Raw genomic sequence first — 12,985 nt, 5'->3', positions numbered from 1 at the left:
CTCTCTGAAATCACAGCCAGCTGCCTTCAGCTTGTTCGCTGGCTCGCTGGAGCTTGCCTCCTCCTCTGCGGTACGGTGTACCCTCCAGGAACAGGGTCCCAGGGCCACCCTGCCAGGCTTCACAGCTCAACCGCTTGCCAGCTGAACGACTGTGGGCAGGTTACCTACCCCCTCTGCGCCTTCCTTTCCTCCTCTGTAAACCAGGAAGGATATTGGTACCTGGTGCACACACGACCCAGGGAACTCTCACACACATATGCGGAGAGAAAGAAGCCAGGCATAAAGGGCCACACTGCGTGATTCATCAATTTGATGTTCGAAAACAGGCCAGCGGCTTCACGAGTATGGGGTTCTCTTGTGGGGTGCTGAAAACGCTTTGGAACTAGACTGAGGTGACGGTTGTATAACATTGAGGATGTACTAAATACCAATGCATTGTTTATCTTAGAAACGGTTAATTGGGGGGGTGAGCCTGGCTGGCTCAGTCGGTAGAGCTTGCGACTCATGTTCTCGGGGTTGTGAGTTCGAGCCCGACGTTGGGTGCAGAGATTACTGAAAAATAAAATCTTTAAAAATAAATAAATAAACAAACAAAATGGTTAATTTTGTTATGTGAATCTCACCCTAGTAAAATTTTATTTATTTACTTACTTACTTCTTTATTCAATGGGCCAAACTCACCTAACAGGCTAGAAGCCAAAAGAATGGTTACTCGAGGTTGGGGAAAAATGGTGATAACTGGGAGGGGGCACAAGGGAGCCTTCTGGGAGATGGTCTGTATCTTGATCTAGGTGGTGGGTGGTCACGTGGGTAAGAACTAATCAATTTCTATGCTTGAGATTTAGGCACTTAGAGGGTTGTTGCGATAATGAAATGTAATCCATGGCAAGCTCTTTAAATTAACCCTGACACATAATTAAGTGCTCAATATTCTTTTTTTTAAAGATTTATTTATTTATTTTGAGAGAGAAAGAGAATGTGTGTGTGTGCATGCGTGCGTGAGCAGGGGGAGGGGCAGAGGGAGAGAGAATCCTCAAGCCGACTTGCTGCGGAGTGTGGAGCCCGACTCGGGGCTCGATCCCAGGACCCCGGGATCATGACCTGAGCCAAAATCAAGAGTTGGACACTTAACTAACTGCCACCCAGGTGCCCCAGGGCTTCATATTCTATCTGAATAAGAAGATGGACATTAGCTGAGCCTACTGTGGTCATCATTTCACAGTATATGTGAGTTAAACTATCGTGCTATATGCCTTAAACCTATGCAGTGATTTAAGTAAAGTATTTCTCAATAAAACTGGAAAAAAATAAAAATAAGTGAAATAAAATAAGAAAATGATAATTATCTCTAAAAATAAATGCTCAATAATTAGTAACAATCATCAGTACGATTATTATCTCATACTGTTGGAGGACTGAATGAGACAATGCACATAAGACATTTAGTATAGGAGCTGGCTTTTCATACGCATCCCCTAAATAGAAGCAGTTTTCATGCATATTAAACTGGACCCAAACCTTCTGGCTCAAGACTCAGAGCACTTCGCAAAGCACCATCCTGCCTACTCAAGAGGTTGGTTTGACATAAACCTTGGGGAAAAGAGCCAAGGGTTTAAGAATTAGAGGTTGGTACAACATAGCACAGCCTCCGGATAAGCTGGGTTACCTCCCGCAGACCAGCCTGCGTACAGAGGAAACCATTTACCCTCATACAGGCAGAACTTGAAAGGGAAAAGTCACCTCTGGGGAAAGACTGTCCTTGCTAAATCCTGCTGACAGGTGGCACCCACCTGGCTCATTAATATGCTCCCTTTTTAAAAAATATTTTATTTATTTATTTGAGAGAGAGAGAGAGCAGGGGGAGGGGCAGAGGGAGAGGGAGAAGCAGACTCTCTGCTGAGCAGGGAGTCCAACATGGGGCTCGATCCAGGACCCTGAGATCATGACCTGAGCCAAAGGCAGATGCCCAACTGACTGAGCCACCCAGGCACCCCTAATACGCTCTTTTGATGGGCATCCTACATTGCCCAATTACATTTGATTGGCAAGCTTCCTACAAACCCAAAAGAATGGCCTCCTCTCCGTTGGGCCCCCCTGTCCCAGGTTCATATTCACTTCCCTGGGATTTATGAGGTGTGACAGTTTTCACTCAGCTGCGTGTGTCTCCTTCCAAACCCCAGCTCCTTGCAGGAAGCAGTCCTGTGCCACCACCTTTTCAGCCCAAGCTTAGCTCCCAGAACATCACAGAGAATTAATATATATGTGAGGATTGGAGGGAGAGAGTCAGGGGCTCCCTGATGGGGCAGACCCTTAAGAACAGAATCATTTCCCTACCACTGATGATGAGAAGATTTGTTCAGGAAGGAAACACTGAAGCAGAAAGAGGCCAGTCCCGGGGCGGGGGGGAAGTGCACAAGCTTCCTGGCTCTTTCTGAGTCAGTTTAATTCCATTTAGAAAGGATTATCAAGATCCAGAAATTGCAGTAATTGTTGGCTTGGGGTCAGAGGGGAGAATGAAGTTAGGTGCAGAAAACATGGTTCTATGATGTTTTTTGTTTCCATCATGGCTTCAGGTCTTACTCCTTATCAGCATGGCGATTTTGCAAGCATATAATGCCAACCACAACACACTTTCATCTAGACCATATGAATTTAGATCTTAAAAATAAATGCAACTCTTTTTACCTACAAGGTCTTCCTCCCCAGAGCCCATAACTCCAGACTAGTCATGAAAGAAGCATCAGACAAATCCCACCTGGGGAATATTCTACAAAATACCCGCCCAGTACTCCTCAAGACTGTCAAGGTCATCCAAAACAAAGTCCAAGAAACTATCACAGCCAAGAAGAGCCTAAGGAGCCACAACACAAAATGTAATGTACTATTCTAGATGGAATCCTGGAATAATAAAAGGGCATTAGACAAAAACCAAGGAAATCTAAATAAAATGTGAATTTTATTTTTTTTAAAGATTTCATTTATTTATTTGAGAGAGAGAGAATGAGAGAGAGAGCGAGCACATGAGAGGGGGGAGGGTCAGAGGGAGAAGCAGACTCCCCGCCGAGCAGGGAGCCTGATGCAGGACTCGATCCAGGGACTCCAGGATCATGACCTGAGCCGAAGGCAGTCGCTTAACCAACTGAGCCACCCAGGTGCCCTAAAATGTGAATTTTAGTTATTAATAATATATCAATATTGGTTCATTAATTATAAAAAAAAGAAAAGGAAAAAAGTACCATTCTAATATAAGACAATACTGGGGAAAACCGGTTGCATGGCATATGGGAACTCTGTACTATCTTTGCCATTTTTCTGCAACTCTATTCTAAAAAATAAAGTTTATTTTTTTGACAAAAATCACTGCAGAGCATTCTTCAAAATGCCAACAACCTTGTCCCACTCACCACCCCCTCCAAAATGTACCTGCTCATCAACACTAACACATCAGAGATTTTACCTGCCTTGTGTTTCTTCCCCCCAAAGTGCTGGACCACATGCCCGGGCCACCTCCCATTTCATTATTTCAAAAATCAAAATAACTCTAGTATTTTTAGCCACAACTAAAAATTTGCCTATTTCAGGTATCCAAACTTGAAAATTTAGTCATGTAAAAAAAGCTATTGCTATTTTATTGCATGCCAAGCATCGAGAAATATCCACGAGAGAGACAAACAGGGTCCCTTCCCCCCTGGGGCTTTTAGTTACATCCTAGGATGCAGGGTAGACAAGTGAGCCAATAAGGGGATGAGGGTGTGACAGTGAACGAGAACTTCTGCTCAGGGTGTGCTCCGGGGGCAGTGGTAGGTGGCCAGAAGCCATCCTTACCCTTTGGCTCCACCTCTCTTTGGACCAGAAAGATGGTTAACTGAGGTTTGCTACAGCCTGTGGCATTCAGGTTAGAGGTTTTTCCAGCCCTAGTGATTTGGGGCCTGAATCTTATCCTGAAGACAAAAGATTTCTTATGGAGGCTCCATTACTTCAACAAGTCATTAATAACTCTTCATCAGAAAAATTTCTCTTGAGTATCTGGGGAGTATCCAGTGCTCCGCTAGAAGATGTTTATACTATGAGAAAAGACCCAGGGAGCTCAAAGTCTAGCATCAGACATAAACCAGAAAACAGACCATAAAAATACAGGGTGGGAAGTGCTAAGGTAGAGAGCGGAGGCCCGCAAGGCATCCCAGAGCCAGATCCCCTGAGGGGGGCTTATTTAAAAATAACCTTTATTGAGAAATCATTTACATCCATCAAATGCATGTGTTTTAAGTGTACACTTCTATGAATTCGACAAACGTGTATATCTGTGTAACCACCACCACTATCATGATGTAGAATATTTCCATCACCTTAAAAATTTCCTTTGCACATCTTTATACTCAATCCCTGCCCTCCCCACTCCCAAACCCTGGAAACCACTGATTGGTTTTCTGTTTTTATACCTTTGCCTTTCCTAGAACTTTCTGGAATCCTGCAGTATGTGGTCTTTCTCATTTCTGGTTTCTTTCATTTAGCCTAATGCTTTTGAGACTCATGCATGTTGTTGGGTATATTAGTGCATTCCTTTTTGCTGTGGAGCCGTATTCTATCGTGTGGATATACCACAGTTCGTTTATACATTCACCAGTTGATGGGCACTTGGATTGTTTCCAATATGGGGCCATTGTGAATAAAGCTGCTATTCAGATCAGTCTTAAAGGACAGTGGAGGTTATTCAGTCAGAGAAAACTGTTCTAGAAAGGGACATCAGCAAAGGGAGATGAGGAAGGTGAGGCTGGAGAGACAGAAGGAACAGCAAGGGCACCAGTGCTAAGGGAAGGCAATGGTAAGACATGGAAAGATTTTCAGCAGGAGGATCACTTGATCCAGCTGGCAGACTGGAGTCTGACGATGAGCTCCTGAGGGTTGGAACTGGTTGTTGGTGATGGCTGCCAGACATCCAGGTAGGGAGATTTAATGAGAAGTGGGAAAAGAGCTGCGCTAAATTAACAGGTGTTATATAATGGTTGAAGCCATGGGCGTTGGTGAGTTCAACCAGGCAAAGCACATACAGTGAGGAGTTAGTGGGTGCTCATCCGTCTCTCCCATGAGCATGGAAGAACCAAGCTGAGCATAGTGCAGCGGTTAAGAACATGAATTCTGGATCCAGACTTCTGGGCTTCAAATGCCAACTGTGTGACATGGGGCAAGTCACTTGGTCTGTTTCTTTATCCATAAAATGGATTATAATATACCTATCAGAGGGCTGATATAAGGGTTAACTGAGTTCATTCATTCCTAGCTCTTAGAACATCATCAGACACTTGCACATAAAAAGTGCTACATAAGTTTCAGCTGCTATCAATACAAAAAATCCAGAAAGTAAGTATCAGAGAGACCTAAATTTGAATGCCATCTCCATTCATGGCAAGCTAAAAGACACTGAGAAATTTAACATCTTGGGGCACCTGGGTGGCTCAGTCAGCTAAGTGTCTGCCTTCAGCTCAGGTCATGATCCCGGGGTCCTGGGATTGAGCCCCACATCAGGCTCTCTGCTCAGCGGGGAGTCTGCCTCTCCCTCTGTACCCCCCAGCTCGTGCTCGCTCTCTCGTGTTCTCTTTCCCTATCTCAAATAAATAATAAAAGAAAGAAAGAAAAGAAAAGAAATTTAACATCTCTGAGCTGAAAGTCCCTTACCTGAAAAATGAGGATAATAATTGTTACCTCATAAAGTTACTGGAAGGAGTAAATGAGTACAAGATTAAAAGTAGAAACCACCAGAGACCTCTCCCTCCAGGGTTAATCTTTGTTTCCTCCTCTCCTCCTCTGTGTTCCCATGAAACACTATTCATGTTCTTTCCAGCACTTTCCTCACCACTAGGATAAACCGTTTGCTGATGTATTAGTCAGGATGGACTAGGTTATGCTGCAGTAACAGATAGCCCCAATTCTCAGTCACTTACAACAGCACAGGTTTGTTTCTCATTCTACCCTATGTGTCCAGTGCAGATTGGTTGCTCCTCTGTTCAGCTTCACTCTGGAACCCAAATGGACAGTGGCAGCCAGTTTGGGGGATATTGCCAGTTGTGATGAGAGAGGGAAACAAAAAATATGTTTAAAAAGGTGTTGACTTTTAAGGCTTCTGCCCAGAAGTGGTACACATCCATTCTTTTCCCATTTCATTGTTCAAAGCAAGTTAAATGACCACATGCTGGTTGACCATGACAACGATGTGCCATCTTCCTAAAAGAGGGACAGTAATACTCGATCACAAATGAGCTGCATCTGCCACTCCACTGAAAGCCGCTGGAATGAAGCACTGAGCACAAGTCACAGCCACACTCCCTTGCTTGGCATCATGCCTCTGAAGTTTGATGAATTAAGCAAGACTGAGAGTTCTTTAATCTGGCCTGGAGCACATAGGTTTACTTGGCCCCGAGGTGGAAAGTTGTCCTATAGTCACTGCTCCTGCAGAAAAGTGAATGAGAGGTCAAGTCATCAGAGGACAAGTCCCCTTTCCAAGTCACCAGAAGGTGGTGTGTCTGCTGCTGGATAAGGAAGCTCCTACAGGTGCGACCTGTTTCCCAGGGGACCGAGCACCTTTTGTATGTGGGCACAGGAACGGTTATTCAGCAAGTGCTCTACAAGCATTGCTGTGTTTCATCTTCAAAACATGCCTGTGAACCATATGATGCAGGCAGGTAGCAGCATCCCCAGGGGGCAGGTGAGGCCATGGAGACAGTGGAAATCCTTGTACATTGCTGGTCAAAATACAGAACAGGGTAGCCACTGTGGAGAAGAGCATGGTGCTTCCTCCAAAAGCTAAACATAAAATTACTGTATGATTCAGCAATTCCAGGGGGTATACATCCGAAAGAGATGGAAGCAGGGACTCAAACCAGTATTTACACACCAATGTTCATAGCTGCATTATTCACAATAGCCAAAAGGTAGAAGCAACCCAGGTGTTCATTGACAGACGAATGGATAAACAAAATGTGGTTTATCCGTACAATGGGGTATTTATTCAGTCTTAAGATGGAAGGAAACCCTGTCCCCTGCTACCACGCGGCAGAACCTTGAAGACGTCATGCTGCGTGAGATAAACCAGCCACAAAAAGACAAATACTGCGCAACCCCTCTGTGAGGTACCCGGAGGAGTCCAATGCACAGAGACCGAAGGTAGAATGGTGGCTCCCAGCAGCTGGGGGAGGGGGATGGGAAGTTAGTGCTTAAATGGGTACAGAGTTTCAGTCTGGGAATATGAAAAATATTCAGGAGATGGATGGTGGTGATGGTTGAGCAACAGCGTGAATGTAGTTAAAGGCCACAGACACGTACACTTAAAAAATGGTTACGATGGGAACCATGAGAGACGATGGACTCTGAAAAACAAACTGAGGGTTCTAGAGGGGAGGAGGGTAGGGGGATGGGTTAGCCCGGTGATGGGTATTAAAGAGGGCACGTTCTGCGTGGAGCCCTGGGTGTTGTGCACACACAATGAATCATGGAACACTACATCACAAACTAATGATGCAATGTATGGTGATTAACATAACAATAAAAAATTTTAAAAAATGGTTACGATGGTAAATTTTATGTCATGTATATTTTACCACGATGATAGTAATAGCAAAAGGACAGAGTCGAGTAATTGGCCCAAGGACACACAGGCAGGAAGAGGGAGACTTGGGGCTTAGGAATTGGAGGCCAGGGTTTATCCTCCGGTATTACATGGCTTCTCATTGTCCCTGGCTCCGTCTCTGTGCCAACGTGCGCACCCTGCTTCCCTCGGTTCCCTCAGCAGCCGACTATGGGATAGCTCCCTTACCCAGACCTAATCCCAGGAGCTACAACATAGCGTCCTGTGTCACTGATTCACTCATTCATCCCTTCCTTCCTTCCTTCCTTCAGGAAACAGTATCGAAACGTTTGCTCTGCATCAGGCCTTCCCTATGCTCTAGCTGTCAGGGATGAACAGAGCCCAGTCCTAGCTCCCCAGGCCAGACACTCTGTGCACAAAGTCCTGGAAAATAGGGGTGAGCAGGGAGATACAGAAATGCAGGGAGGAGGCTCTCAACTCTGCCTGGAGACATCAAGGAAGGCTTTCAAGGGGAGAAGACATTTAATCTGAGCCTTGGAACATAAGCAGGAGTTTTCCAGGAGGAGAAGGAGAAACATATTCCATAGGGAGGGAGCACAGGGTACAAAGTTGCAGCAACAAGACCAAACAGAGGCCGAGGCAGAACCCAAGTCGCTGAGGCCAGGCCAGACACTTGGGAAGCCGAGAAGTTTGCAGGGACCACATCACATCATGGAGGACCTGCTATGTCAGAATAGACTCTCATTATCTTCTTATGGGCAGTGGGGAGTCATTGCAGGATTAAACAGGGGAATGGCATGATCAGAGTTGCATTTTAGAAAAACTATATAGAACAGCTCATAGGGGGTCAAGGCCAGAGGCAGGAAGTACAACAACAACAACAACGTGGTCAAAGCGCATGCAAGACATAAGAAAGGCCTGAACCAGGAGATGGCAATGGCTATGAAGAGATGAAGAGATGAAGCCAACTGGGAAGTCAGCTCCACAGGACAGAGATTTTTCTGTGGCTCATTGCTCTGTGCTCATTCCCTGGCACCCAGTGGGTGCTCATATTTATTGAGTGACCAGTAAATATTTGTTGAATGGTTAACCCCAGAGACAGCTCAGAAGCAGAGGAAACAGGGCCCTGAACGAGTGGATGGACATTGAATGAATGAGGAATTAACGGAAAAGCAGAATCTAAAATGACTCCCAGGGTTTTGTGCTAGCAACCAAGTAGGCTGAAATCTGTGTCTCGTCAAGACAGGGAACTTGGAAGTGAAAGAAGTGGTAGGCTGGACGATGATGCTTGCAGCTTTGGGCTCTCCAAGCCTCGGGTGAGATGTTTGATCATCCAGGTGGAGAGGACAGACACCCAGGTGCCCTGGATTTACAGATCCAGAGTTGGAAGGTGAGATCTGGGCTGGAGAGAGGCATTTCCTCCAGGAACAGTAGGCTTTACGGTTTGGGCCAAATTTCCTTTTCAAGCTACGGAAGCAGTCAGGCCTCTGCTAACCTCTTCCCCTTGGAAAAATCCCAGAGAAGGTGGTACACACCGGCCCATGCAGATTCAGCCTCTCAGCCTCTGGCCACACTCTTCCCTCCTTCAAAGCTGGCGCCATGCTTGGCTTCCTCCTTCCATCTGCTCAGCCTCCAGGAGGATCCCACCTCCCTCCTCTGTCCTGGAGCGGCCCCCAGCCAGCCCAGCCCACAGACGTCTGACCTCCAGGGCCTACATTCCTATGGCATTTGCATGGACACCCACACTGCGCCCTTTCATGCTACAGTGGTGTCCCTTTGGGTCTGGGCATGCATCACAGCTCGTCTGTCTCCCACTGAGTGCCTACTGCATGCGAGGTGCGAGCCTGTGACGTGGCCACCTACCTGTCCCACTGCCCTCAGGGGTAAGGACATCAGCCCCCTAACCCGTCTCCCTCCTACAATCTCGCCTCCTCTCCAGATCAGTCCAGGGCATCTCCAGCCCATCTGCCAGAGCCAGGCGCTTGAACCCAGGTCGAACATCCCTCCCCTACCCGAAAACTTCCTAGAGGTCAGCAAGGCCACAGGGCAAAAGCCAGACTCCTCCGCCCAGCATATGAACTTTCTCTGGGCTAGCCCCAACCTGTGCTTTCAGTCTGACTCTCCGCTCTGCGGCCCCTGCAAACCTAACAGTCTGGCTGATTTCACTTCCCCGCCAGAGCCTGCCTCTGTCATCTACCAGCCCTGTCACCATGGGCAAGTTCTTGAAGCTTTCCGGGCCTCCGTGGAATAAAGATAGTAACAGTATCTACACCTAGGACTGCCGCAAGGGTGAAGCGAGTTAACGTTTGCAAAGTGTTAACGGGGCTAGGCTCATAGGGCCGGGTCTGTGGTCGTTATTGGCACCACTGTTCCCTCTCGCTAAGCATCTCCTTCGGCAGCACCAAAAATTCGCAGAGTACGGGCCTCTGGCCTTGAAGGCCCCTCTGACATGCCGCCTCCTCTGCAGATGCCACCCAGCCCCCCACTGCCCGGAGACCCATGGCACTGTCTGCATTATCACAGGACCCCAGTGATTTCTGTTCACCCATCAGCACACAGTAAGGTCCTGCGGTTAGACACCGCGGCCTGTCCCCTTCTGGAACCCCCTATGGCCCTCAGCAGAGCTCTGGTACAGGCAGGGCAGGCATGATTAGCGAAAGTGGGGTCTGACAGTCTCAAGTGCACACCTCGGCTCCGACACCAACTAGCTGTGCAAACTCGGATAAGTTACTGAACCTTTCTGAGCCCTGATGTCTACTGACTCACTCTCACCGAGTTGCTGTGGAAACAAGTCCACTAATGGCCCAGAGGAGGCCCTCGACCAAGGTCAGTTTCCTTTCCACCCTTAATACATGTTGAGTTCAGGTCTTCCACAGCTTGAATGGAAGCATCCAGAGGGCAGGGACCATGTCTCGGTCCTATAAATGAGGGGATACGTGCGTGCTCGTCGTAGTAGATGCTCAATAAACATGTGAGCGACAGCAGTACGAAGCTAGAAAGAAGCAGCCTCCTGTGAAGTCGCTCCTCGGCCCCTGGGTCAGGGTGGCAAGGGTCAATGTCTAAGTGACCCTGGGGCGGGCAGGCAAGTTGGGGGCTGGAGGGGGCAGGAGGACTAGATTGAATTTGGTTGGTGGCACAAGCTCTGCCACCTGCCTCCTTTTAAAGAAGGGAATAAAGGCTCCTGCTCTCAGGGGGCTCCCAGAGTCCCCTTCCACCGCCACCTCCAGAGGATGTGAGACACGGCGGAGGCTCCAGACACCAGCCAGACCCGGCAGTATCTCCCTTCCGGCTACAGGAGGGAGAGAGGAAGCCGTCCCTGTCCTGGCTCCAGCTCTATTTGCTTTGCGAGGCAAGGCCATCCCTGCGGGCTGTGTTCCGTGGCCCCACGCCAGGCTGGTGTGTAATATGCTCTGCCACTCTCTCGTTACCTAATGCTTTCCTAATCTGCAATTTACGCAAGATGGGTACAAATCTCTGAGAACACCAAGAGAAACACCCCACCAGGCACCTCCCGGGCCAGCCTGCACCCCACTTCCGCACTCGTGGCTTCATCACGGACGTGCTCACTGTCCATTCCCAAACGGCCACTCGGTGGGTCACTCAGAGCTCCATCTCTCCCGTGAGGCTTCGCCCCTTCTCTGCAGTCTCTCATGATGGATCGGAAATTCTATTCTATACGGAATGATGGGCAAAGTCTTACATCTTTCTGTCTTGCTACAATAAAGTAGATCTTTCAACAAATGTTCCTGGAACAATTGGACAATTGAGATATATATATATATATATATATATATATATATATATATATATATATACTTAGTTCATATCACATATAAAAGTCAACTCAAGGTCTCAAAATGGATCATTGACCTAAATATAAAACCTCAAACTCTAAAGCTTTTAGAAAAAAGTGAATGCAGGATAGATACAAGCTTTGTAGCATTGGATTAAGTAGAACTTTTCTTATAACAGAAAATATGTAAACCATAAAGGAAACAAGTGGGAAATGGGGCTTAATAAAAATGTAACTCTTTTGTCTGTCTTGTTTCTTAAATTCCACATATGAGTGAAATCATATGGTAATTGTCTTTCTCTGACTGACCTATTTCATTTAGCATTATACCCTCTAGATCCATCCATGTTGTTGCAAATGGCAAGATTTCACTCTTTTTCACAGTCGAGTAATATTCCATTATATAGAATAGAATAGAATAGAATAGAATAGAATATACATATCACATCTTCTTTATGCAGACAAACGAAAAAACAGACTCTTAGCTAAGGAGAACAAACTGATGGTTATCGGTGTGGGGGATGGGGAAATAGGTGATGGGGATGAAGAGCACGCTTGTCATTATGAGCACTGAGTGATGTATGGAATTGTTGAATCACCATATTGTACACTCAAAACTAATATAACACTGTATACTGATTATACTGGGATTTTAAAAAATAAATCCTTTTTTTAAATGTAAAACTTCACCTCCTCCAAAGGTACTCTTCAAGAACATGAAAAGACAGGTTATAGATAAGGAAGAACTACTTGCAAAATGCATCTCAGATTAAAAAAAAACCTTGCATCTGGAAAATTTAAAAAAATTTCCCATAACTCAATAAGAAAACAAACATCCCAGTTGAAAAGTAGGCAAAATACTTGAGCAGAGACTTCACCAAAGAAGAGATGGAGATGGCAGACAAGCACAGAAGAAGACATTGGGCTTCATTCATCACTAGAGAAATGGAATCTAGAACCATCATAAGATACCATGACACATCCACCCGAAACGGCTACAATATCAGTTGATTTCTCATCAAGTTAAACATACGATCCTGCAATCCCACTTTTAGGTATTTACCCAGGGGAAATGAAAACATGTATCCACACAAAGATATGTACATGAATGTTTTTTTTTTAAAGATTTATTTATTTATTTGACAGAGAGAATGAGAGAGAGAGAGCATGAGAGGGGGGAGGGTCAGAGGGAGAAGCAGACTCCCCGCCGAGCAGGGAGCCTGATGCGGGACTCGATCCCGGGACTCCAGGATCATGACCTGAGCCAAAGGCAGTCGCTTAACCAACTGAGCCACCCAGGCGCCCCTGTACATGAATGTTTGTGGCAGCTTTATTCATAACCCCAAATTGGAAATAACCCAGATGTCTTTCAACTGATGAAAGGATAAACAATATGCGGTGTATCCATACAATGGAATATTACTCAGCAGTAAAAAAAAGCACACACTGGCATACATTCAACAGCACAGAGGAATCTCCAAAGCATTCTGCTAAGTGAAAGGACGCAGACACGAAAGATTTTACCCATCTGATTCCCAAACTCTAGAGACAGAAATCAGATCAGGGATTGCTAGGGGCTGTGGGTAAATGAGATTTGCTACAAAGGGCACAAG

This window comes from Zalophus californianus, chromosome 4 (genome assembly GCF_009762305.2).
Source record: "Zalophus californianus isolate mZalCal1 chromosome 4, mZalCal1.pri.v2, whole genome shotgun sequence".
NCBI classification, from domain to species: domain Eukaryota; kingdom Metazoa; phylum Chordata; class Mammalia; order Carnivora; family Otariidae; genus Zalophus; species Zalophus californianus.
The sequence above is the reverse complement of the archived record's forward strand: the minus strand, read 5'-3'. Positions refer to the sequence as shown.